The following is a 26,980-nucleotide window of genomic DNA, read 5'->3' as shown; positions in this document are numbered from 1 at the left end:
GCCTGCTGTTTTAATCACGCCTCTCTCTCTCTCAATGTTGTTTGCGCCCTGGTACAACCCATCTGCCTTGAATCTAGTGCTCCGCTGGGGCTGCACACATCTGCCAGCCAGACTACCTTCGTACACAATTACTCAATCCACCGTAAGGCTCTTTAATAGGAAACAAGTGTGACAACGGCAAGCCTCTTTTTTTTTTTTTTTCCTCCTCCCTCTTAAACCACAGAGTCAAATAGCTCTAATAGAGATGAAGCTTGATAGATCCGCCCAGGTGTAGGTGAAATGGTAGAGCCTCAGGGGTAATAGATGCTGTGCTCTCATGCTGAAGTTTAGCACTTTGTCCTGACCGGCTCTCTAGCAGCAGGGCGATGGGCTGCTCCTTGTACAGTTAACAAAGTCAACACGCTTCTTGCCGTTCACATTGATGCCTAATCTGGAGGGCAACCTGGAGCTAGGTAAGAACCGCAAAACAGCCCTCTGACTTCAACGTGTGGACAAAGGACAGCAAATGCAGTAAGTGGAAAATTTCTTCTTCCTTCTTTACTTGGGAATTAATTAGGGATGTTTACTCTCAGGGAATCCTCTAAAGGCTGCAAAAGTGAACTAGCAAAAAGCCTGTGTTCATAACCCTGTGGATTTCCTCCGGTTTCGTTTTGCACAGTGCCTTGGCGCTGTCACTGAAACTTAAATACTCTGCAAGTGACTTCCTCATTCAGAAGGTCTTGGATCTAAAATGTGGTGCTAATAATATTGCTAATTCAATCCTGCAGCCTGGCACATTATTCATGATTTCTGAGTGAAGCGTCCTTTCTTGTTGTCAGAAATGATGGTAGCAAGTGTTTGGTCACAGTTCTGAGAATTAAAAAAATACGTAAGCACATACTTTTCCTGAAAATAGACTTCAATTTTTATGCATAACTGTATTGTATCACCATTCGTTAATGTGCGGAATTTGCTTGCCATTTTTGCTTAACAGATCCATTCTACAGCGCAATCTCTTACCAAAGAAAGGATGCTGAAAACTAAAGGCAGTATTAAGTTGTAGCAGTAATGACAATGATAATGAATTTTTAAACAAACTAAAGAAAACAAAAGGTTATTTGTTTAATAGCATAGGAAAAGATATTAAAGCCAGATGTAGGAAATCTCAACTTTGACTTTTTGGTCTTTCATGCTTGGTTTAAAGCAGCCTTCACTTTGCGTTTACTTTGCATTTACAACTTTAGATTCACCATTAAACTATATTTGAACTTCAAGTTCAGATTTGATCTAAATACAGCCCTGTTCCTTGAGCCCCCTACTCTGATTTTTACTTGGCTATGGGGAATCTTTTTACTACTACACCATATATCCTGAATTGTGTTAACAAGCTAACTGTGGTGGACTTTTTCAGGTGGAATGTCAGCCAATGTGAAAGAATGTGTTTGCTGTTCAAATGTATGATGTTCCATGTAAGAAATAAACACATGGGACATATGCCCAGACAAAGAATCCAGTTATGGGTTCCTAAATTCAGTCCATCAGATAGTGCCGAAAGATAATCATCTTAAAAAGGATGTGGTTAAAAATTGTCAGCACGTCATAATATCTGTTTATATTCATTTGAGGATTTTTTTAAATTTAGGCATTTTTTTTTAATTAGTCTGGAAGGCTCTGTTATCTCAAAAGACAATGCACATATATAGGGTACATAGACAGGTGAAAGTAGATAAAACACTGTTGCATTGTTTAAATAATTCCCTACTGGCCGATGTTTTGTTTTTGTTTTCTAACTATTATAGATGGACATCATTGAAATTGATGTGTTAAAAGCCATGACGGTAGAATCCTGATGACTCCTTTGTGTATATTCAGAAATGATTTAGCTTGGATAAAGTTGCTGCTATGAGAGGTTTAATTAATTACCGCTGGTTAAATATATTTCTTTAAGAATTGCATTTGACATTACTGATGGTGAAGTAAATGCAGTTTAAAAGTCATTCTTCATGAAATACTTTAACCGACAATTGTTGGCATTGAATAGCGGTCAATGTCTACCCCCTACAGGGAGAGAATCTAATTTCACTATGCCTTCCCCAGTACATGAATACCACGGAGTACAGTTCACACATATGAATGCTGTAACCCTGTCAATGACTCCAGCAAGTGCCCCTTAATGAAAAGGTCAGGTCTGTGATTAATAGGAAGTCTTTTTCAAAGGCTGGACTTCACTTCAGCACTGACATTAGATTTGTTTCTTCTTGATTTACTTCACTTGCCTTTCAAAATATAATAAAAATCAAGTGGTGCTATGCTGTACTTTTTAAATACTTCGTGGTTAATTTTATGTGATGATAGCATATTGGTTAGTATATTTGGTTCAGTAAAAAAATAAGTGAAAAAAATCGTTCAAGCCAATTATTGAGGGCACAGGAAGATGAATGAGAGTATTACATTTTATCCAAAATGTTTAGAATAAATGTAGCCTTTGCTTAAATTTCAGTTAACTTAATAAACTTTAAGAGGCACTGTGGGGGTAGAGATGGAGTGACAGAGGAAGGGTTTGATATTTTGTATAAGATTTATTATGCTTAAATGGTAGCTATATGCCAGCAAGTAAATATACACAAGTAACTCATGCAAATAATGATTTTTCACTAATGGTGAATTTCATTTAAGGTTATATTGCTAAGTGGAGATAAAGACGGTGATTATATCTAGTGATATCCTCAAAGAAGCAATTTAGTCATCTATAATTACAATAGTGGTTTTATTATAAACATCCCAGTTAAAACTTATGCTGGAAGCATTAAGGTTAAGTCCAACTTAAAACTTTAAAAAAATACTTTTCAACTGGAATTATATTTTGCTAATAAATATCATGTTGAAATTTAAGTAACTTACAAATTACATGGTCCTTAAATAAATTCTTTTGTCTTTTCATTCATCTAAGTGTCCCATGTCTCTGTGGCTTTATCTGTATATGTTTTCAAATAAGATTGCAATAGGAGTGAATAATACAAATAATGTAACTAAATATAAAATATATGTGCTGTATTTATCCATGCAAATCCTCATGTGCTTGGAGGAAATTCTTTTAGAAATCACAGCATATATCGACTTATTTTAAGGGATACTCTTTCTTAAATAACTTATAATTTTTAAACTTGAATCAACATTTATAGGATTCAATAACTCTGCTTTCACTTATAACAAAGAAACTATGTTATATGTCAGGTTAGCAAGTATAGGTACAAATACAGTTGAATTTGAATGGCCACTCAAGGAGGAAACAGTGTAGTCAACTATACAGTGGGCACAGTATATCCCAGAGGTGCTCTCCCCTTGTCAGTGCCCAACAGGTATGTTTTCCAAGTACTCTTCTATTCAGGGTTCCATTTTTGTTCTGAATTGGAAGCAAACTACTTCCAGGTAGGGTGCTAATGAGTAACATTGGTTGGGCTCTTGCAAGGAACCAAACGACCCTGAGCCTTTTGTACCCATGATTTTTTTAGTCCTCAGAGCCCAGTGAAGTAGGTACTGTTTCTATTCCCATTTATAAATGTACAAACAATGTGGTTGAGGAACTTGACCAGTGTTGCATAGTTAATAAGTAGTGAAACTTGGATTCAAATTAACTTGGCCTAAAAACAGATAAATCTTCCAAACACTGGAAGTACTGCTTCCCTAATAGTTGACTTTACTATCAGTGCAAAGTTGACTTTATTTCTATCACCTTATCAGAACTACTTGAATTCTGAAAGAGATTCATAAGTAGAAATAGATAGAACACCCAGTCAAACAAAGCATAGATAGTTAAATGCCAGTGACTATGAGCACACTTCAAGTTATATCATCATTCAGTATATAGAGCCCCTACTACTTTTCAGAAGTTTTACTACTGGTAAAGAAGGAGTTACAGTTATATTGCAGACATTTGAAGAACTGGTCCTTCTACCCTCGCTCAGTTGCTAATTCTCATTCCTATTAAGTCTCTGAGAAGAGTTTATCATCTGAGGGTATTTCTAACCAATCCAGCGTTGAAGTTAACAGGGGTGACTATAATTGCGATGGCTTCTCAATGAGTGTCACCTCCACACATTCCCACCACTAAGGCAGTGAAGAAAATGAGCTGTCAGTTATTCACTCCGAAAGATTTTCAGGCCTCAGTTATTCAGTAGGACCATCTGGATTTTTTAAATAGAATGCTAATTGAATTTTCCCTTTGTCTGTGGATATTTTTGTCTTGTAGGCATAGCCTGGAAAACACCTACTTGAAATATTGCATTTCAAATACAGATTTTCCTAGAAATTGCTAGTATGTCTAACTGCCAGAACACTTTCTCTCCAAGACAGGCATTTATCCATATAATTGAGAATGTTCTTTGTAGAGAAGTCAAAAACAAATTACTTATGATAAAAAAAAAACCTTCAATTTCCTAATAGAACTTTTATCATGATGGGCTTGTGTGTCCTATCCTAGACAAAGACAGAATATTCAGTTTAAAGGGAGTTTTATTTTTTTTTATTTCTAAAAGCATATTATCATTGTTAAGCCAAAACATCCAGTTGCTTTTATACAAATAAACAGGTTTATGCATGGCAAATGTAATGAACATGTGGAAATTACTTCAAATTTTCAGCAACCCAACTCACTTTCTTTGAAGTGGGTGAAGGTAAATGTTACTTTAATTCTCATATAACCTTTAGTGTTGATAAAAGATACCTAATGAACATATTTAAATGTGTTTGGCATTTATAAAACCAGAGACTGTTTTTATACCAAAGAAGACAGAGAAGAAAACAAGTAATTTTTTCAAACTAATCTCAAGATCCTGCAAGAGTTAATCTATAGTGACAGGATCTGAAAGCTCTAACTACCTTGAGGATTAATGATTACTTAAAAAACTTTGGTGAAAGACTTCCTCTATCACTACCATTACTCAAAGAGATCAACAGGCTAGCTTCTTGAAGTTAATCGTATCCTCGTAAATCCTTTTTGAATTATCCAGAAAATACTTCATTTTCATTTGTAGGTTCATCTTCAGTGGGAGAGTCTCCTCATCCCCTCCCCCTCCCTTTTTCACCTGATTCATTCCAAGCTTTCCACCAGGGCCGCAGTCTACAGTTAATTCTGATGTTGGCTCTTACCTGCTTCCTTACTACTGGCTCATGTTCCAGGGAAATATTGAGAACACTGTAGGCTTAGCTATTGTGCTGATGGACAGTTCCATACATTTCTGGTGGTCAGAACTTCCACAGTTTCATATACCCGGAAGCCCAAACCAGTAGTCAAACACAACTCAATTCATGGTCCTTTGTATGGAAGGCTCTTGGTCCCAGGTTCCCTACACAAATCAGACTTCAGCTACCTTGGGTATATTTCTACAACCAATATCCAAAAGCTCTTCTTTTCTATCTTTGCTTAATATTAAGTATTCTCTTCATTTTAGGCTTATTGACACCTACAGTGTATTTTGAGCACTAGATGAATTTTTAATTTGGAAGTGAAGTACCGTTTATCATTGCTGTGTGTTCAGAGTTAAAATTGCAGGTACCACAAATTCAAGGTTTCAGAGAGACATCTAATTAGCAGTCAACTTCATTTTGTTTTATTCCTTAATATTAGCACATTCAATTTTGGATGAAAAGCAGAGAAGGATGACCAGTGTTCTATTTGTACTTGCATTAAAAGTTTGAGGTTTTGACCTCGTTTTTTGTTTTGTTTTGTTTTGTTTTGGTTTTAAGATTTTATTTATTTATTTATTTATTTATTTGACACAAGCAGGCAGAGAGGCAAGAGAACAGAGCTGAGCAGAAAGCCCGATGCAGGGCTCAATCCCAGGACTCTGAGACCATGACCTGAGCTGAAGGCAGAGGCTTAACCCACTGAGCCACCCAGGTACCCCTTGACCTTGTTTTGGGCCAGATGTGCTGATAAGCATGAATTCCACATGCTACATAATCATTTTCCTCATAATTGTATTTTCATTTACTCTAGAATTTATTTTCCCTAGAAAAACCATATACCATCAATTATGCACCCACATGTTAGCATTTATGCTTATATTTGACTGAATTACAAATCTAAAATTCTCCATAAATAGAGCACTGAACACGAGGTAGAACACTGAGGTTCAGTCCTCTTTTGACAATTATTAGTTCATTTTCATAATGTACTCTCATTTTTTTCACTTCTAAAATAATATTAGAAGCATGCTTTAACATGATCAGCTTTGTGACCAAATATTTAATTTATGCAAGATGAAAATTTGAGCAAAAGTAGCTGATGTTCAAGCCTTTTCATTTCCTTTAAAATACAAAATCAAATGTATGTGGGTGAATATACAGAAGAAACGTGAACTAACTACTGTATGTCCTGAGGTTACATTATTTTATTTAATCTCATATTGATAGGCAAAAGAAATTTATCATTTCCATTTGATAGATGAGCCGTGTGTTTTACTTTCTCAGTTCTATGAATAACATTAAACTAAAAATTATTTTCAAGTATATATTCAATATGATATTTGAAAGCAGCAAATGTGCACAAGCATGCCAAGATGCTCAATATACAGTGTAGGTTGGGACAGAAACTGTTTGTTTTTTTTTTTTTAATAAACTTACAATATATTATTGGTTTCAGAGGTAGAGGTCAGTGATTCATCAGTCTGTATAACACCCAGGGATCATTCCATCACTTGCCCTCCTTGATGCCCATCACCCAGTTACTCCATCCTCCCTCCCCTCCTGCAACCCTCAGTTTGTTTCCTATGATTAAGAGTCTCCTGCATTTTATCTCCCTTCTGATTTCATCTTTTCCTGTCTTCCCCTATGGTCCTGTGCTTTGAGAAACTGTTTTTATTTATTACAGTTCCTGTCCATTGGTCTGGAATTTAGAGACTCAAACTATTTCAATACATTATGAACCTCAGAGATGCACATATACACTGTATATATAGTAAGAGTCATACCTGATAATCATCTTGGTATTGCCATCATATTTTGATTCAAGAAAATATAAGAAATGAGTATGATATCGATGCCACATCTTTCAAGAAGGCATTTTCCTTTGGTACCTTTAGGAGAATACAAATGTTATAGATGATTTTATCATGTAGAAAATGATGTATATTGGGGGTGCCTGGGTGGCTCAGTGGGTTAAAGCCTCTGCCTTCGGCTCAGGTCATGATCTCAGGGTCCTGGGATCGAGCCCCGCATTGGGCTTTCTGCTCAGCATAGAGCCTGCTTCCTCCTCTCTCTCTGCCTGCCTTTCTGCCTACTTGTGATCTTTGTCTGTCAAATAAATAAATAAAAACTTAAAAAAAAAAAAAGAAAAAGAAAGAAAGATCAAAATGTCATGACAAATGAGCAAGTGTGTTTTAGTTCTCTATCCACAGGCAGTTAACATAAAGTTTGAGAAGATTCATTTGGAAGGCTGGCGTGGCGTGTTTCCATTCTGTCTACAAAATTGGACTGTGCTTGCATATAGTTGTACTTATTGCCCAGAGAACTGCTGCCATTTGTTGCTTTGACATTTTAAGCGTATCTGCCCCTCTGTCAGCTTTATAAACTGTATATATACCTACAGATCAACATTCTGAAGGGCTGAAAAAGATCTAGATCCCTTAATTAAAATTCCCCAGGGAATTTTGTATCCTTTATATGAGATTAGACTAAGAAAGGTTAAGACTGTGTTTTCTAGGACTAAAGCTCAGAATCAATTATGTTAACTGCTTAAATGAATAAGACTTCCCATAAGATAAGCCTGGAATTGCTTCCAAAGCTCAGGATACTAGTTCTGGAAGACCACCTTTGACATGGTAACAGGCTAATAAGACCCATCCATGGGATATCAGATGTGGCTCCAGCAATAATGTTATATGTCAGCATGTCTTCGGGGAAGAAAGTGAATGTGGCAGGAACTCTGGCTTTTCTGGAGGGAAGCAGTGTTGTGGGCAGATGATACTTGGGGAGTTCCTACAACTGTGACCACCCAAGTTTAAGGATTGATTCAAGCTATTTTTTCAGAAAGTTCTAAGGGCTGGGCAGGTTGAAAGCATTTTGAGTGCATTTACTGTTGGGGTTGCCAATTCTAACTACTGGATATTTGAAATGCATTGCTAAGGATTTATAATAGTGATAATTAAATAGGTGAACACTATCAAACTATATGCAGTTCAGGTCTACTAGTTTACTGTCTAGGAATAGGTATCAGCTATACAATAATCATACAATATATGTGCATTTGTATACATAGTCTTAAAATGTATAGACTATAATGTCAAAGATTGTACTTGCATAAGGTCAAAATTAATTATATGCCCATGGACAGGTCATTTATTAACATTGCCTCAATATTTTTACCTGAGAACTTTTAAATAGATAATGTATATAGTTTATTTCTAATTTAAAATATGGATATGCATATTATTTCATTTGTGATAATATTATTGAACAACAGTACCTAAACAGAATTTAAAAATAAACTTTGGGTAAGATAACAGTGATGTATCATTCTTATGAAGGTGTTTGCTAATATTTTAAAGAATTTTATTTTTATGATACATTTAAATGACTAAAAGTCAGTCTTGACTGAATTAATAAACTCTTGAGTAATTATATATCCTTAAGTTATTTGAATATTGAAAAATGAGGACATTGATTCTTTTAGTTAATTTTGCTGGCTTCTGTTAAGTGCTTATCCTGAATTAAAGAATTAAAAAGCATTTCTTGCACTTTAAATAGATAATAATTTACCTTTTTTCTATTCTAGATAATTTTTTATTCTGTCAAACTATATACACCATAATGAAATGGAGATGGTACAATGTAATTAGCTGAAAATAGTGAACTTAATTTATCTTAAATTATGTGTAATAATAGAAAAAATATGAAACCATATTAAGAATGGTATTACTTAAAGAAATAGAAAAACATATTTCAATTATTTCATATTCTGTCTTGAAATTAGAGCTATGAATCCTTGGAAAATTTGCCAGAGATATATGAAGTTTCTATTAGATTTTTTTTGTAGCTGTTATACACAGCGTTTCTTATTTAGTAGATAATGAGTTTTAACATCAGCTGTAGCTGGCTCTCTTAATTTGGATGAACAATACACTTAAAGCATTTTTTAAAATTTATTTGTTTTAACAAAGACATGTCAAAGTGATAAGATCTTTGAAATAATGTGTATGGTTTAGATTTGATCCCAACCTGTGCTGCAAAAGCCATTAATAATTAAGACATGTGCGAAAGAAGGTAGAGGTAATGAGTTTTTGAAACACTGGTGGATCACTGTGGATTTAGACTGACTCCTAGCATGTTTCATTGACTGAACCCCACAGTGAAAGGGCACACCTTTCTCTACTTAGAAGCCTAAAGAACTAGGAAATGAGAGAATGGGACTGACCTTCAGCAAATTTTGAGTGTTACAAACTTTATCTTTGACACTCTTCCATTCTCTTCACAACTTTTTCAATTCAGGGAGCCATTTCTCTTTCCTTCTCTCAGCAGTTGAGTCACCCTCATGCTCGTCGTCATCATCCTGACTTCCGATTACCCCCAAACTTGAATTTCTGCCAACAGCGGCAGTGTTGTCAGTTCAGAAAGCTCCATGCTCTTAAATAGTCTTTATTCTTTGGCACTGTCACCCTCTTCCCCAGTAATTCCTAAATCAAAACACTCATTCTTTGGGTGTAGTAATTACTGCTAGTTCCTGGACAGGAAGCCAATTCAGCAAAGACACAGCATGTTGAAAAGTACAGTTTGATGGGTATCTTTTAATTATAAAAGTTTAACCCTTTGGGGGGTGTTTATATTTTAGGAAGGGCAATCTTTTGATTCAAAAGGTATTTCTAATGTCATAAGCTTCCCAAAAAAAAAAAAAAATTAAAGAGTTGAGTTTCAGGCCAAGGGCTGAGCTCGCTTCCTTTCCACCTCCAAGCTGAGATCTGTCTGTGGCTAGCTCTGACCCAGGAAGCTGCTCCCTGGCCACCAGTCTCAGTCAGGAGATGAGGATCTATTACAACTCAGTGTCAATTTCTGCTGTCCAGTCACTTTTGCCTGTTTTATTCTCGTGCGTGAAATATTTTGAAACCAGACACTGGAAGAACCTTACTGAAGGAAAATAATCTTTAAGAGAAGTTTTGAAATTTACTTTTAATGATTATGTGTTACAAGTCCATTTTTCACCTTCTGTACCATTCCAGGTGTTCCTCCTTAGCCCCTAACTCCCACATCTTCCATCCCTAGCATACCTTCCTTCTGAAATCAGTTGGAAATTCAGAGGGAGTGAAAAAGGAAAAACAGAAATACAAAAAGCCCTGCCTGAATGTTGCTAATTGAGGCAAAGTGAAGCCGATCCATGTATGAAGTATTGTTCCCAGTGGCTGCTGCCGAGATGAACATTAATCTTGTTTTAGTAAATTTCATTTATATAATTAATCATGTTGTCATTGGGGGTTAGTGATGCCGTTTGCCTTGGATAACTGCCGGATACCTCAGACCCTGACACTAGCCTAAATTTTCCTGACTTGCCTAATCTAAATGAGTTTACACTGAATTCAAAGTTAGTGTGCTAATGTCATTTTGCTCTAGCTGTTTTTGTTGTTATCATTGTCCTTGTTTTTAAATTGACCTCGAGATTTTACATGTGAAAAAGAAGAAAAATTAAATATTCCTAACCCTTGAACTTCACAATATGATTGATAAACCGTGGGTGTAGTTTTAGTGCTTAAACTACAGCAGAACATTATGGATAGCACAGTGTCGTTGGCATGGGTTCACACTGCTTGAGGTTGTACACTTTTTTAAAGAATGAAATATAGCTCTTTGAAAACCATTAATTTTATGGCGTCATTTAAATATCCTTCCCTAGTCTGAAATCTTGAGTGATGCAGAATCTTTTCCTGCTCTGAATTCTGTAACCTGTATTACCTATGTCATTTATTTGATAGTTGCTTGTCCTGGGGCTCTTTTCCCTGCTAGAGGCTAAGGTTCTTAGACACAGAGACCAGGACTTCCACTGTCTGTGTGCAACACAGCTGTGACAAAGTAGATGTTCAGTAAATACTTCTTGATGGAGAATTGACAGTCCCACCTGTAAATGCAGATTCAGGGGTCTTTAACTTCTTCCTCTATGCCCCATTTGCTATTTAATTGGCTATTAGCTGGAGCTGATTGATAGACATGAACACTTTTTTTTTTTTTAAGAGAATTGGCAGCTATGTAAATATAGCACTTAACCTTAAGCACTGAGCCATTAACCTTAATCACTGTCCATTAACCTTAAAGCACCCCAGGTTTCTCCCCTTACAGTCCCCCAAAACAGACCCTAGGAATGCATTCTTCACCATGAAAAAGAATCTTAGTGGAATGTTTTTATTGTTCTGTGAGTGGCTATAAAAAAATATATTTTGGAAGGGAACATTTGATTCTATTTTTTTTAGGTAGATACTAATTAATTTTCCAGGTGTTCAAAGGAATATGCAAAATTGGAAAAATTATTTTGAAGAGCATGTTAGGATATATTTGGTAAGGAAAAAACTGAACAATACTTTTTAAAAGTACAATTTATAAGGCTGAAAATCACGAGTGTATCACAAAACACTTTCTAATTAAACCTGTAAATATATGAAAAATAAGCTTTTCTTAGCTGCTACTAGTTATATTTAATATTAACTCCAGACATGCAGGAAGTACCACTTACTTTTAAGAACAGTGACTTCCTGAAGTATTTTCTGTCCAATATTGGAAATTCACAAAGAGAAGGATAAAAGAAATGTCTTCTTTATACACAACACTTTAGACTTACTCTTTAAGTATCCTCACCCATACATATAACCCATTTTATTTAAATAATAACATCTAGTTTCATAATCCTTTGTAGTCTACAAAATTTATATTTTCTATTTGGGGGTTTCACCAAAACTATATGGCAATTAATATTAATGGAAAGATACAAAATGTCAACTGTTAGTTAATGCATTCCAATTTCTTGTGTGTGTTTTATCTTCTAGTCTTTTTTTTTTTTTAACCAAGATCTGCATTCACAACCTAGAGTTGCAGTAAAATGATGTTACAAAGTTGCAAAAGGTTTTGTGTGTAAGTTTATATGCAATTATGTTTTACAACCTCAGTCTTTGTGGGGAGAGCAGTAAGTCAATGAAGTTCCCATTGTATTTTAAACATAATACTTTTTAGGGTGAGGTGAAAAAGAATGTGGGAAGATGGCTGGCCTTGGAGAGGCAGAAGGAGCACCTCTCTGTATTCAGGAAAGCAACTTGATACTAATGGACTGATTATTTTTAGATTTGCCAAAGTACTCCGTTTTGTTCCAAATCCCAGAAGGAACTGACACTAGAAGGTATGAGCAACTGAGGGCAGGGGAGGGTCTCCCTTACAACTGCATTTCAAGGTATATTTTAACAAATGTGAAATCTCGGTGGAAAAACAAACCAGTGTAACATGATGACTTCAACTCCAGAAAGATGTTACCTCAACACTGGCTGGTTAGCTGTTCCCTTGAAATTTTCAGTTACCTGACTGAGGAAGAAGGTGATAATGAAAGGGGGACTTGACAAAAGAGAGTTCGGGCAGAACAAGCTCCACAAAGGCATCAAATCCAATACTGAGCTTTTGTTTGGAGAATTAATCAATAGCTCTCACAGCAATTACTCTCCAAATGCTTAGTTGACTCTCTAAGCACTTCTGTCATTCCTTCATTCGTGCCCCCAAGGATGCTCTTGAAGGTACCAGGATACTAAGACCATACTAATTAACTGTTTCACTTTTTATTTAGTGATCCCATATCCTCACATCACTATATATACAGATAAATAGTTTAAACATGACCATATACACTGACATTCTTTCACACAAGGTGAGGAAAAATAAAGGTAGACTTAACGCAGAATTTGAGCAAATAAATGGAAATATATTTCTGTCATTCATCTTTGTAGAATGTCTTCTGCAGTACATACATTTATTCATTTGAGTAATGTTACTTAAGGAACTATGTCACATCAAGAATACTTTAGATCATTGCTGCTAGTGAAACAGCGATGTAAACATAAAAAGAATGTATTTTGATTTATTTTCTTTTAAAAACATGGCAGATACTCTTCTATCATGCTTTTTACTTGCAAAGGAACAACTAGGAATAAGGCAAGTTTTTTGTTTGTTTATTTGCTTGTTTGGGCTTTTCCCCCTATATATATGACTGTTACATGCTATTATAGAAGCCAGGTAATGGAAAGCTGATTAAAATATTATCTTATTTTTTTACAGAACTTGGCTAGGAATAATTAGTAATTGTTGCCATGTCTTTAACTTACAAGAGATGCTTACTTAATGATAACATAATCAAGAGCAAATTAAACCATATTGATATTGTACAAGTTTGTGTCTTAGATTCTTGAGGCAATTTAAAGAGTTTGGACTACATAAAATTCATTTCTAATGTTTTTTCCATTTTTATTCTGTCAGTTTTTTGGTTATTTACCAGTTTGAATGTTGATACATGAAAAACACAAGATTCTTGTAATTTACTTTATTAAATACTTACATAGCAAAACAATAGGCTCAATATGGAAAAAAAGAGAATTTTTATATTTGTTCAGTATTTTTCTCTTTTCACTTGGTCACCTGAATGCATAGCATATATTAGACATTCATGTTATTTGTTGAATAAAATTATTTAACTCATCAAATTAAGTGCTGTCAGTCTAATTTAATAAAACTGACTTCACAGTCTACTACTCTACTGCATTATTTTGCAGTCCCCCACCTGCTTGTTGGCTCGGTATTTCGATGGCTGAGATATATTTAAAATATTTTTGATTTTTTTAAAGATTTTATTTATTTATTTGATAGAGAGAGAGAGATCAAAAGTAGGAGGAGAGGCGAGCAGAGAGAGATTTTTAAACTAACTCTCTTCCCCTTATCCCTAGGTTCTAAAGAAATAAAGTTTTGTGGGAATCAAAAATTGCTACCACGAGTATCGTTTCAAATGAGAGCAGGAATGGGTGTCATAGATTAACTAGGAGTTTTGTAAGTAAATCCCATGTACATTACCTGTCAGTTAGCAAAATATTTGCTGACCACTAATTACTTAGAGAAGATTAGAGAAAAAAAAATAAAGAAAATAAGGATGCCTCCTATTTGCCAACAAAAGCACCGTGTTGCATATTATGTGAATGTTTTTCTTAAAGACTGTTCTTAAAATTCATTTCAATCTTATTTTATAAAAGAGTTAGGTCAGAGTGTCCAACCCAACCCAACAAAGTGAGCTCCAACATCTGTATGACTGCAGTTTCTCACTTTTTTTTCCCCCAAACATTAAGTAGAAAGGAATTTAAGAAAAGTGATATCTGTTTCATATGTGTTTTTTAACTTTAACACAGCAACTCAGCACACCATGACTACCCCAGCACCAACACAAGAAACAGCTAACCACTCATCACATTCACACATCCTGTCACACCAGATGAACAAACAAATAGGTGAGCAGACATTTAAAACAAAACAAAACAAAACAAAACAAAAAGCCAACTACAAAACCAGAGTCTGCCTCTCTAGCATTTCGTGATTGCAAGGACATTTCGGGTTGAGTGTGTCTAGTAAAATACAGTTTCACTAGGGAATGTGAGGGGGCTCTTCCTGCCCCTCCCGCCCCAGTCGCGGCACTCCTGGGACCCAGCACTCCTGGGGGCGGGGGTGAGAACTCTGGCGCCTGTAGCCCATCTGAGGCCTTTTGGAAGAAAAATGATGTCACAGATGTTTCACCATTCTTTCTCATCCTCTGTTTCCTTCTCTTTTCTCATACCTTTAAAGATTTTCTCTTCTCTCCAGTTCCTCTTCACTTTTACAACTTCTGTCATCTGTCCAGACTTCTCCTATCCTTTAACTAGAGGGGCAGTTTTTCAGACCAAATATAAACATTTGTTCCCACTGGCCCTTTATATTTTCTCTCAATTTTTACTCTGGATGGAGCTTCTTTTTTTCCCAGGGTAGATGTGAGGGTGTGAGTATCCTCACCTGCATTTCCCCTCTCTAGGGATGCCCTGAAAAATACTGGCTATTAATTAACATTTTATGATGTGCTTTACACTCTTCAGAGGAAATACACTTTATAAATGCCAAAGAGTAATAGTGCAGTTCTCCTCTCCTTTGGGTTCTGGATGCACCAGCTCTTACCCTCCTAAGATGGGGGAGAAAAGTCCTATTCCTTATTACACCAAACTATAGGACAAAATGTCAAGGGTTAAAGCTTGTACAAGGAGGAATAGTTGTACTGATCTCTAAATGTTTCTCTGGAAAAAAAAAAAAAAAGAGAGAAAGAGAGAGGAGTACTTGGCATAACCATTGGATGAGAAAACCCACTCCTCTGGAATTCTGTACAATATAAATAGGGAGCAGAATTTCTCACCTATGATTCCTGCAGTTCTTTGACTGGGGAACAACCTGCCTTTTTGAGAGGCACAAGCTTTGGGATCACTTGTCTCAAAGACCACCTTCACCACACAGGAAGGTCCTGCTCTAGGTGAAGTTTCTATGTGATGCTATTTTTGGCTTACACACAATTATATCTCTCATCTGTTTGTTTTGTTTTGTTTTGTTTTTCCTTTTCAATTAAAATATTGGAAGTCTGTTTCCTCTAGCAAGGAAATGTCAGGTTTGGTTCATTTCTATTCTCTTATGATAGTATTTTTAATATTAGAGTCAGAGAAATCAGAAACTGTCTTTTATTTTTTTTTTTCCCAAGGCCACGAGATAGGAAAGTGAAGGAGCTAGGATTCTCCCAGCTCTATCTAACTGTTGAGACAGAGCCCTCGTTGTTGTCGGGATGGAACATACACAGCCATGTAGAATTTTTGAATTAATCCAGATCTCCAAGATCTGGACCCATGTGTGTCTCCGGTATCTGGGCTGTCCTGCACTAAAGGTATGGAAAATAGAACTAGAATTCATTCCTGCCTCAGTGTGGTGTTATTCATTATATTTGTGTATTTAATTTTTTCTTTTAATGTGTTAAGTTTCCACTTTGGACCAATGCTTAAGATAATTCTTACAGTTTGGGGATTCTTCTTTTTTTTTTTTTTTTTTAAAGATTTTATTTATTTATTTGACAGAGAGAAATTACAAGTACACTGAGAGGCAGGCAGAGAGAGAGAGAGAGAAGGAAGCAGGCTCCCTGCTGAGCAGAGAGCCCGATGCGGGACTCGATCCCAGGACCCTGAGATCATGACCTGAGCCGAAGGCAGCGGCTTAACCCACTGAGCCACCCAGGCGCCCGGGGATTCTTCTTTATCATTGGAAATTCTCTTAGTTTCTGAACTGTCTGATCAGGTATTTCTATTCAACCATTCTCATGGTAATTAAAACATGTATTACATTTGACTTAAATATGGAATACTAAGATGTATCTATGGATGGCATTTTAATCTTTCCCACTTCTTTTATTCTTATAATCATATTCATTTTTAAGTTAAAAAATAATAGAAGATAATAATGTGATTAAACACAAAGATTAATGTGAAAAACTTCAGAGGGAATAAGAGGAAGGAAACTAATAAGTACTTAGATATCAGGTATTTTGCTTAACTATGTATATCTGTGTGCATGTGTGCACGTGTGTGTGCATGTATGTGTGTGTGTATGCACGCATGCATGCATGTTGTGTTTGTGTACATGCTTGTGTGGTTTCTTTTTTTCCCATTAAACCTAAACATAACTCTATGAAGAAAGCATAAATAATGGCTCAAAGAGATGGAGTTGTTGAGGTTCATATCTAGAGTTGGGAAAGAGCTGTGATTCAGACCCAGACCAGTCTAAAGTCAATTTTGTAACACCAAGTATCCTTGTTACTGCCTCTCGCTGTTATTGAAAATACCAATGGTCACTAGGTCACTCTAAGCTTATGCCAATATTAAAAGCTGTTGTTAATTAATTATATCCTTTCCTATTTTGCAGCGAGAGTATTATTTTCCTTCTTGAATGTCAATATTTCATGTTTTAGATTTTCCCTTCTCCATTGTTAAGACCTACTGATATGACTTGATATGAAGCCTTGGTTTCGTGGGCCTGTCTTCCTCTGGAATAGTATAGTGAAGTGTGTCGTGGTGAAAGTTTAAGAGCAGAACACTGCATTCTGACTGAATTTACCTCTTACCATATTATATGATTTGTCTGGTATATGAATTTGTTTTTAAAAGAAGATTTTATTTATCTCTTAAGTATTTAAAAGTATTTTATAATCTGAACCCCTGAGTATCTTATATGGTATCAGTGGGTTTGGGGGGCATGTTTTATCTGAAAAAGTCTAGAAAATTTGTTGGGGAAAAAAGATATGGATTAAAAGTTGGGATAAATATCAGTAGTTTCCTGACTAGTAAAACTGCAAAGCACTAAAAAGTTTTAACCTATTTCTGGAATAATTAAGCTGTTGAGTAAACTTTCATAAGGTCTAAATATTTACTTTACCTCCTCCATACCTCAAATCCATATTCCTTCAAAGTCCAAAGCCTTCTTCAGCATTTCTGTAATTCCTGAAACATGTTGCAGTGGGAGAATGGGATAGGACAACTCGTGTCTTTCTTTGTAGGCTGTGACTTTAAGCCAGGTTTCCCTCAATTCTTGAAAAAATATTTTGCTATTTCTCTTGATTTTACTTATATGGACATATAAGCACACACATATATTCATATATGCTTTCCTTTCTATTACAGCCATATATATTAATATTTTATTAGACTGGGCTCTCATTTTGAGGTTAAGTAATCCCCAGAGCTATCTACTACTGTTCATTGAGTTAGTCTCTTAAAACTCTATTAAATTTAGTTAGCAATCAGTGTCAAGTCAGTGCAGTTAATAATAATCCTGAGCATTCACCTAAGCTACTAAGGGAGGAAAAAATCTGAGAGTCAGGTGATTTGGAGGGCCACTATTCCTAGGTGTTGTTCACAATTATAAGAAGCGAATTTTTACTGGAGTCTAAAAAAGGATTTCCCAAGTCAGCCCTAGGTATAAAAGCATGTTTCCCTAGAAACCAGGGGGGGGAAAAAAAAACATGCCTAGAAGTATGGATGGTTGAGACGGTCTTTTTGCGGCTGGGGGAATTGGGGGTTTTTGTTGCGCTCTGGCAATTCCAGGTCTAGATTTCATAACGCGTTCGTTCCTTCTCCCTCCCATGAGGATGGAAAGCCATTGGGATGGGTTGCTAACACAATTTCTATTTTTATCCCTCAAAAGACTGGAGTTATTGTCCTACAAATCTAAGCTTTGCTTTTTTAACATCACTGAGGATTTCAAGGTCTTTTGATTCTTCCTACATATATTTCTTCCTTTGTGTCATGGAACAATGAGATATGTTGACATTAAGCAACATTTTGAACCTTTTATTAAAATCATGATACTGAAAAAAATACCTAAACTTCCTCCTTTAGGGATTTTCTTGCATCTTTTTAAAGCTTTCTCTGTCTGTTTAATGAGGGAGATATAAATGTGATGAGTCTGAAAAATGTTAGCCTTTTAGGATGGTATTGTGTTGAGCAGTCACTCTGATCGCTAGAAAGAAATACTGTTGGGGGAAAACAGCACAGTTGAATATCAGTTCTCCTACAAGGCCACTCATAAGCATTAATAGTTTATGATTCAGGATAAAAAAGAAACATCCCAAAAGACAGGGAAAATGATTGAATTCTAGTGTTTATCTGGCTTTAAAAAAAAACAAAAACAGCTTCTTTCGTGTGTATTGCTGGTTATAAACTTCAGAGTATTTTGGAATACGTGATTAAAATATCATAATTCAAAAAAAAATCATAATTCCCCAGTTCAGTCCTCCTACTTGTTTGTTGGAAGGCCTGTTAAAGGAAAGCCATCCTTTTTTTTTTTCCTTCCTCTCTCTACACTCAACGGTTTCATCTTCACTGTTTGCTAGCCAGTAGAGAATCAATCCATTTTTCCCTCTGACCCCAGTAATTTTATATATAAAATCCAATTATGAGATAAGGTGTCAAGTGCAGTCTTAAAGGAGAAAGAATTCAAACTCTCAGGCAGCCAAATGGGTGCATGAGACCAAGATTGAGCCTACTTTTATTCCTGCGGTACTCTTTTAGAGCTCACACTAAATAAGAAGTGTTAAAAATTAAAAGATAATTGAAGAAGGAGTTCTGGGATTTCTGTATATAAAGTTGCCATATAGCATCTATAAGTAAGTATTAGCTGTTATATAAGCCTCGGGTTTTTTACATCAACTGACAGAGTTTTCATCTCAAATGCATCATGCTTTATCCTTAAGTTAAGCTGCTGGGTCTCAGCATGGTGAAACTCACCCACCAAGGCCCAGACTGTATTTTCTCATGTTCTCATCTTCCAGAGTATTTTTTAAAATTATTTTTAACAATATTTCACAACTAAAATAAAAAAATATTCCACTTCCACTCTCCACAGGATCATTTGTGTCTTCTCAAATGCTTTGTCATACTGCCTACTTCTAACCTAAAATAAAATGTATTTTTAAATAGGAACATACATTTGGCCAAATTAAAAATAAAAATGAGTTTTTTTAAGGACATTATTTGCAAGGAGAGCACTTTTCCTTATTTAATTTTGACCTTGAAACTTCTGATTATGGAAACAGTAGAGGATTTATGAACTCTTTATGAAGTATAATAAGTACCTAAGGAAACTTATAATTATTTTTTTTTCTTTCCTTTCCATTCTTCATTGGGTTATCTAGTGGTAAATTTAATAATTGGTGAATGTTTATTCACTGTGCTAATCTCAGAATAAAAGCTTTCCTACTTTAGTTTCTGTTTAGAATATTTAATATGTTTTTGTTACTTTTACTCCTTTTATTTCATTAACAATTTAAAGACACTAATAGCAGAGATTACCATTATTTCAGATTATGTTTAAGTTTGTATTTTTCTAAGGTCTATATTCTTCATGAATATAACAAACTATCACCATGGTTGGGAAACAAAATTAATTATCATGATTAGGTGAAAGAACTCTTAACTTCTTGGTGGTAACAACAGATTTATCACTAAGATGCCTCTTTTTGCATAAATAATTAAATATTTTTATAGAAGGAATCAACTATATGTGAGAAGTTATCAAACCGATCCAAGTTACAGTCATATTTATTGGAAGAATGCTTCTACTTTTTTTCAAAGGCACTTTTCACGTATACCCCATTTAGCACATATGGGCAATTATTCAGGTTAAACAAAAAAAAAAAGAAAGAAAGAAAGAAAAGAAAAGAAAAAAAGAAAGAAATTCTTAATGATCATCATTTCCCATGTAAAAGCACAAAGACTTTCCTTATGTTTTGGGACACAAAAGAAGGAAGTAACACAACCTGTACTTTATTATTTTGTATCAGAGGCAAAGCTTTTTCTAAACTTTAAATCCAACTGAAAGCAGCTGCTGGAAAAATATCATTACACTGTACCTTAAGCTACAAAAACCAATTTAATGGTGACATTTTATTTTGTTCAGATGGTCTGCTCTTTTCTTCTGTTTAAACCAGTAAAGCCTATGGAAACTGTATCTGGATGAAATCACTCGAAGGTGAGGGCCCATGACCAAAAACATTCTTTAAAGATTACAGGGTTATAGTCAAACGGGATAGCAGCACTAACAAGATGGAAGGTCTCCCAAAGACAGGAAGTAATATTACATCATTCATATACCGAACCACACTTTCCCTTTTTGGGAGAAGGATAGAAAGTTTATTATTCAAAAATATCAATACATAAAACACGGGCATTACTGTTAAAACACATGTGGTATGCCTTTTAGGTCAGCCTATTTCTATTTTTTTTTAAAGATATAATCACTACTGTGACCTCACCAGGTCAAAATTTTTTCATAAAAATTCCTTGTGTGTTGACCATTTTATTTATTTTTCCTGCCTTGAGCTGTAAAAATGAAAAAAAAATCACCTCTGCTTTTGTTACATCTCAATATTATCACAAACAAAACCTGAAAAGTATGCAAAACTTGACTAAGACCGACCTAGCTTTTTCAAAAAATAGAGAGTATTTTACTACAGAGAGATGGATTTTTAAAAAAAAGAAAACAAAAACTACTCTTGATATGAATCCAATCCTCATAAATCTTTATTAGAAATACCCTGGAACCAGATTGTTTAATCTAGCGCCAGCCTTTGCTGAACATGAAGGTAAGAAATCTCTCTGCCTCTCTCACTAATTTTTCCCTTTAAATTATCCTTAACCAATAACATGCTTTTGTTCATTCATTCACTTATTCATAATGTATACCTTATCTCTGAGAAGGACTTAAAATAAAAGTTATAGATAGCAGAAAACCATTGACTTAAAGAGTTGATAAAAACAAAGAGAGTGAGCCGTATAAGCTAACAGTGTTACTGCGATAGAGCTTCCTGGCATCTAAGAACCTAGCAAAGTGCCTTTGTAAATGACCTTGAATGCTGTAAACGAAGCACCTGCTGCGGATTGTAGTTATAACCTTTGCATAAGTGAGACAAGTCTTGCCACTTAGGAATGACTCCCAGGTGGTCCTGGCACAGCCTGGTCACATCTGCTAGGCCTTAGAAAGATGCAAGTGAAGGTTCCACATGCTGGCATTGTGCCACATGACCTTGCTGAAAGTTTTGTGCAAATAAGGACTGCAAAAACTCCTGAGACATGGAGAAAGAGAGTTTCAAATTAAAACATTGGGTACCTCCAATAAGTAACTTTTTCCTAAAAGCTGCTCTAAACTTCCTTGACTCTTAAATGAGTTTATGGGACTAGATCATTTCCAAGGATTTACTCTTCTCTCCCAAATTCAGAACAACTATTTTGTCTCACCAATGGTAGCCTATCTAGAGCCTATCATTTATTCATTCAGCAAACATTTCCCTTAGGTTTTAATGAATTGAATATAATATCTATCTGCCTTAGGCTCAGAGTTCTAGCAGGAGAGACAAAGTGTAAACAGTTTATTAGAATAAGAAATAAGAAAAATATTCTATAATAACACTGTTATTTCCAGGCATGTTGAAGGAAGTGCTTCAGCCTTCTGATGTGGTCAAGAAAGTAGCTGTTTTGAGTAAGAGTTCGGTAGAGAGTCACTGTCAAAGAAAGAAAAGGAGAGGCCTTTTCTGTTAGAGAAAATGGCCTGCCTAAAGGTAAAAGGTGAGAAAAGGTTGGTAAAGGAAAAGAAGGTCAGTGATGTTGGAATGCACGGAAAATGGAAGAATGGCTTAACAAGTAGATAGAGGGGGTACTTGGGTGGCTCAGTGGGTTAAAGCCTCTACCTTTGGCTCAGGTCATGATCCAAGGGTCCTGGGATCAAGCCCTACATCGGGGTCTCTGCTTAGCAGGGAGCCTGCTTCTTCCTCTCTCTCTCTCTCTCTCTCTCTGTCTGCCTCTCTGCCTACTTGTGATCTCTGTCTGTCAAATAAATAGAGAAAATCTTAAAAAAGAAAAAAAAGTCGATAGATGCCAGGACATGGTGGTTCAGTGCCTAAGATCATGGATCCAGAGTCCAGTGCCTGGAATTCATTTCTGGCTTAGTGATTTATGTGGTCTACATCTTAAAAAACTTTATGTAACTCCTCTTAAGCTCAGTGTTCACAAAGACAATTAGATTCCTCCTTTACAGAGGAATAAATTAAGGAGTAAATTAAATAATTCAAACTATAACTGAAACTTCAACAAGATTCCAAAAACTGAAAAATGGGGACACCTGGGTGGCTCAGTTGGTTAAGCAGCTGCCTTTGGCTCAGGTCATGATCCCAGCATCCTGGGATGGAGTCCCACATCAGGCTCCTTGCTCAGCAGGGAGCCTGCTTCTCCCTCTGCCTCTGCCTGCCACTCTGTCTACCTGTGCTCTCTCTCTCTCTTTGACAAATAAATAAATAAAATCTTTAAAAAAAAAACTGAAAAATACAAAATGCACATAGAGCTGCTGAATCACCACACACAGATTTTTGAAGGAAATTTCTGAACACTGGTCATCCTCTGAAACCATTTACAGGCTGAGAGTGAAGAGAAGGGAAGGGTTTATGAATAAATTTTATTAAGAAGAGTAGTTGCCAACTGGTGGGTATTCATTCTCACAGGAGAAAGGGGTAAAGTGGTGCCACCTCCACTTGGGAGCACCCCAGATGTGAGGGTCCCGGCTGAGGACATCTGGATCACTCATCAAGTTCCTCCAGCAAAAACAGGCTCTAGCATCGTCCAGGTCCAAAGTACCTCCTGTCCTGAACAGGCTGACCTGAACAGGCAAGGGGGAGATTTGTTGCCAAGTCTGGTGCCCCTTAATTCTAAACTGAGGCTGTGTTTTGTGGCTTAAATGACCACAAGAACTATCTTTTACCTAAGAAAGAACAGAAAATTCACAGGATTGTCAGTTTTCTTGCATAGGTAGAGAAGCGTAAACTTCATGAAAAAAAATGTTTTTGAAAAATGGTGGGAGACAAAAATGAAGTTTTAGTTTGATTGTGTCACAGACTAACTTGCTCCACATACCAGTTTAATATTAAAGGAATGAATGATACATAGTGACTGATTAATTTTTGTAGTGTTAGAAGCTATACCAAGCTATGAAGTATGTCCTGGATAAATTGAAAGCCATTTAAAGAGAGAAAAATGGTCATGTTTACATAGAAGAAGATAGCTTTGAGCTGAGGCTTGGATAAGTGTGTTGGGGAAGAGGAAGAAATTAGAGGAGGCTATTTAGGAAGCTGTAGCCTAAGTGAGTAGAGTAGACATGCTAGATATTCAGGGATAGAATGTAGGACCAAGGGACATGCACTGGAATGAAAAATAGGATATCTTTTCTGGTGTTCTTGTTTGGGCAATAAGAAATAAATGAAGAAGAATCAAGTATTTTATTTGTAGTATGTTGAATTTGGGATCTTTCTGAGCAGTCCAGAGAAACATGTACAGTTGGAAATAATTGTCCATGCTCAGGAGTCAAGGTTGTATTAGAAATTTTATTAAAAAATGAAAATTTTATTTTCTTATTTAGCAATGGCATTAATAACAACACCCTATAAATAATACCTATGAAAAGAAGGGGAAAAATCAATGATAGATCTGCATAATATATCCGAGAATGGCCTCATAAATTAGAAATGGTTTTCAGTAATATTAACTTAATTTAAATGAAATATTATGAAGTAGACATATAAAACAAACAAAAAAATTGAGCTATTTAATTGCGGAGAGGGACATATGGAGGTCCTTCCTCTAGAGTCATCCTTCATCTATTTTGAAGATACATACATTCCTACAGAACACTTAAGAGTCCCATGAATAGGGACACCTGGGTGGCCCAGTGGGTTAAGCCTCTGCCTTCAGCTCAGGTAATGATCTCAGGGTCCTGGGGCCTGCCTCTCTGCCTACTTGTGATCTCTGTCTGTCAAATAAGTAAGTAAAATCTTTAAGAGTCCCAGGAATAATTTGAAAATGCGGATCTTAGATTAAGCATCCCATATTCTATTTGTGTTTTACTGAAGCATAATTGGTACACAAAAAATTGGACATATTTAATTTGATTAGTTATAATTTGATTAGTTTGTTGTATGCATGCACCCATGAAGGTATCATTACAATCAAGATAACAAGCATATTCATCATCTCCAAAAGCTCCCTCCTGCATTTTTTTGGTAAGAGCAAGTTAACAGGTTTGCTTTTTGGTAAAAGCAAAGGTAAACTTGCTTTTGGTAAGAGCAAGTTAATAGGAGATCGACCCTTTTAACAAATTGTTAAGTGTATGATACTGAGTTGTTAATTATAAGCACTGTTTTACAGCAGATACCTAGATCTTATAAATCTAACATAACTTATACTTTATACCACTCGAACGACAACACCCCCCCCCCACCATTTGCCATTCTCTCGCCCCATGATCTTCCCATTTAATATACAAGAAATTACATTAGGAAAATGTAAGTGATTTGTTTAAATGTGCACACAATCTAGATACATTTATTTACCACATTTACCAGATACATTTATTTACCACAACAGTGGTAGTGTCAAACTTATGGGTTACCCTTAAGCCTCTTTATCTCTTAGAGCCATAGAGTAGATATTTTCTATATGAGACAACCTCAGGTCTCTATGCTTCTCACATAGAGAAGGTAAGACTTAAAGAAAGAAACTGTGTAATCAGACTTGAAACAACTCTTCCTGCTTCAATCCTCTCTTTTTCTTTATTTTGTTAATAGGAATACATGCTCCTGCTTCAAAAATAAAAAAGAGGTACAGGTTATACTATAAAAAGTCTTCCTCACACCTCTATGCTCCAAAAAGCAACTAAATGACTCTCATGTATCTTTTTATTTTGCATTCTCCATCTCTGATATCTATTGTCTATAGTCTAATCTCCATGCCTCAATTACAAAGAACTTTATAAAATGAAAAACAGATCATATCACTATTCCACTTACAAGCTTTTTAGGTATTCCTCTGACATTTAGGGGGAAAATTCACATTTTTTACTGAAGATTTTAAGGTCCAAATGATGTATACCTTGCCTACCACTCTAACGTTATCATACTCCATGCAACCCTTCCTTTACTACCTTTGTTCTTAAACCAATCAATGTCAATGACTTCAGCCATTGTACTGGTCCTCCTTTCTTTCCAGAATATTCTTTTCCTATCTTCTTATGGCAGGCTCTTCATCCTTCAGCAATCAGTTGAAAACACCAACTCTTCAGAGCCACCTTATTTTCTATCTGTCCTCCATTATAACTTTAGTACACAACTTAGAAAGATTTAAGTTCTCCTCTGTACTCTGCCCCTCACTTGCTATGTAACCTTAGGTCCATGACTTTCACATTTTTTTTAAGTTGAAAAATAAGGATAATATTGCTTTATTGTCAGGTTTGTGGTGAGAATTCAATAAGTAGAAACTGTTATGTGTGCTAATTTCTGCCTCTCCTTAGCTCAGACAAAAAAAAAAAATTTAGTTGAATTCCTTTTGTTAGATTTTAAAGCTAAAACTAGGAAAGAAAGAAAGAAAGAAAGAAAGAAAGAAAAGGAAAGAAAACCAGGAGTATACCTGAGTAGAAATGGATATTGAAGGGAGATTAAAATTTCTAGATCACCAGCCATACCCATTAACTATTCATTAATGTTTACTATATATTGGGACTGATCTTAGTCCCCCAGCAGAATAACAAGGATATATATAACCAATAGAGGAAATAGAGATATAATTATATTATAATACATGTTATTAATGTAATAAGTGCCATGGGCAATGAGTCTATGCCTACAGTGTGGGCACAGACACAGTATGTGTTTTACAGCAATCCATGGGAACATGAAAGAAGAGAAGGCTTTATATAGTTCAGTTTGATTTGATTCTCAATTGAATAGTTGTTTAACAAAGAATAAAGGAAAAGTCATCCTAAACAGAACAATACTGATAGAACTTCAACAAATTCTAACACCGAGGGGAATGTAAAGAAAAGGCTCAAAAGGTAAAATTTTAAGGAACAAAGGTCAATGGAGTCTAATGCTCCTGTGGTGAAATTGTTTAGAAATTTTTAAGTGGTTATAAGGATTTGAATATGACGTGTCACTGGTAAATTTTTCAAAAAGTATTGCCTTAAAGTGGTGCAGGCAGAACGTACATTCAGTGTGTAGAGAAATGAATGGAGTTAGAACATGAAAAATAGACTGAGACTACTATTTCAAAAAGGTTGATGGCTATTTAAAGGGGAGATACTGAATGAAATTGTAAGGACTAGAATATTGAGGGAAAATTATTAAAATGGAGGAAACTTAAATCTGTAAGAGGAGAATAAAAGGCAGAATAGAGAAGACATTTGAAAATATGGGCAAACATAGTCAATAACCTAAAACACGTCTTCTCGGTCTGGAGAGAGATGAAGATGTCAGTTACAATTTGAGAGGCTGTGGGTCGAACGTATGCTGTATAGACTATGAGACAGCCTCTTTCGCAACCATTTTTTCACTAGAGCCCTCTTGTCCTTTTAACTTTGG

At 35.6% G+C, this 26,980-nt stretch overlaps 1 protein-coding gene across 1 annotated transcript in view; it reads left to right on the top strand.

Annotated features, from left to right (window-relative positions):
• The first annotated feature begins 212 nt into the window (after positions 1–212).
• SEMA3A (semaphorin 3A) overlaps positions 213–26,980 on the top strand; it is a 466,663-nt gene continuing 439,895 nt past the window's right edge. The window contains exon 1 of the mRNA XM_004739631.3: positions 213–510. The gene's annotated coding sequence lies outside the window, so the exon portion shown is untranslated. The remainder of the gene's footprint in view (positions 511–26,980) is intronic.

The sequence above is a fragment of the Mustela putorius genome, unplaced genomic scaffold, assembly GCF_011764305.1.
Source record: "Mustela putorius furo isolate JIRA1106 unplaced genomic scaffold, ASM1176430v1.1 tig00003845_pilon_pilon_pilon, whole genome shotgun sequence".
NCBI lineage: Eukaryota > Metazoa > Chordata > Mammalia > Carnivora > Mustelidae > Mustela > Mustela putorius.
This window is presented reverse-complemented; position numbering and strand designations above follow the sequence as displayed.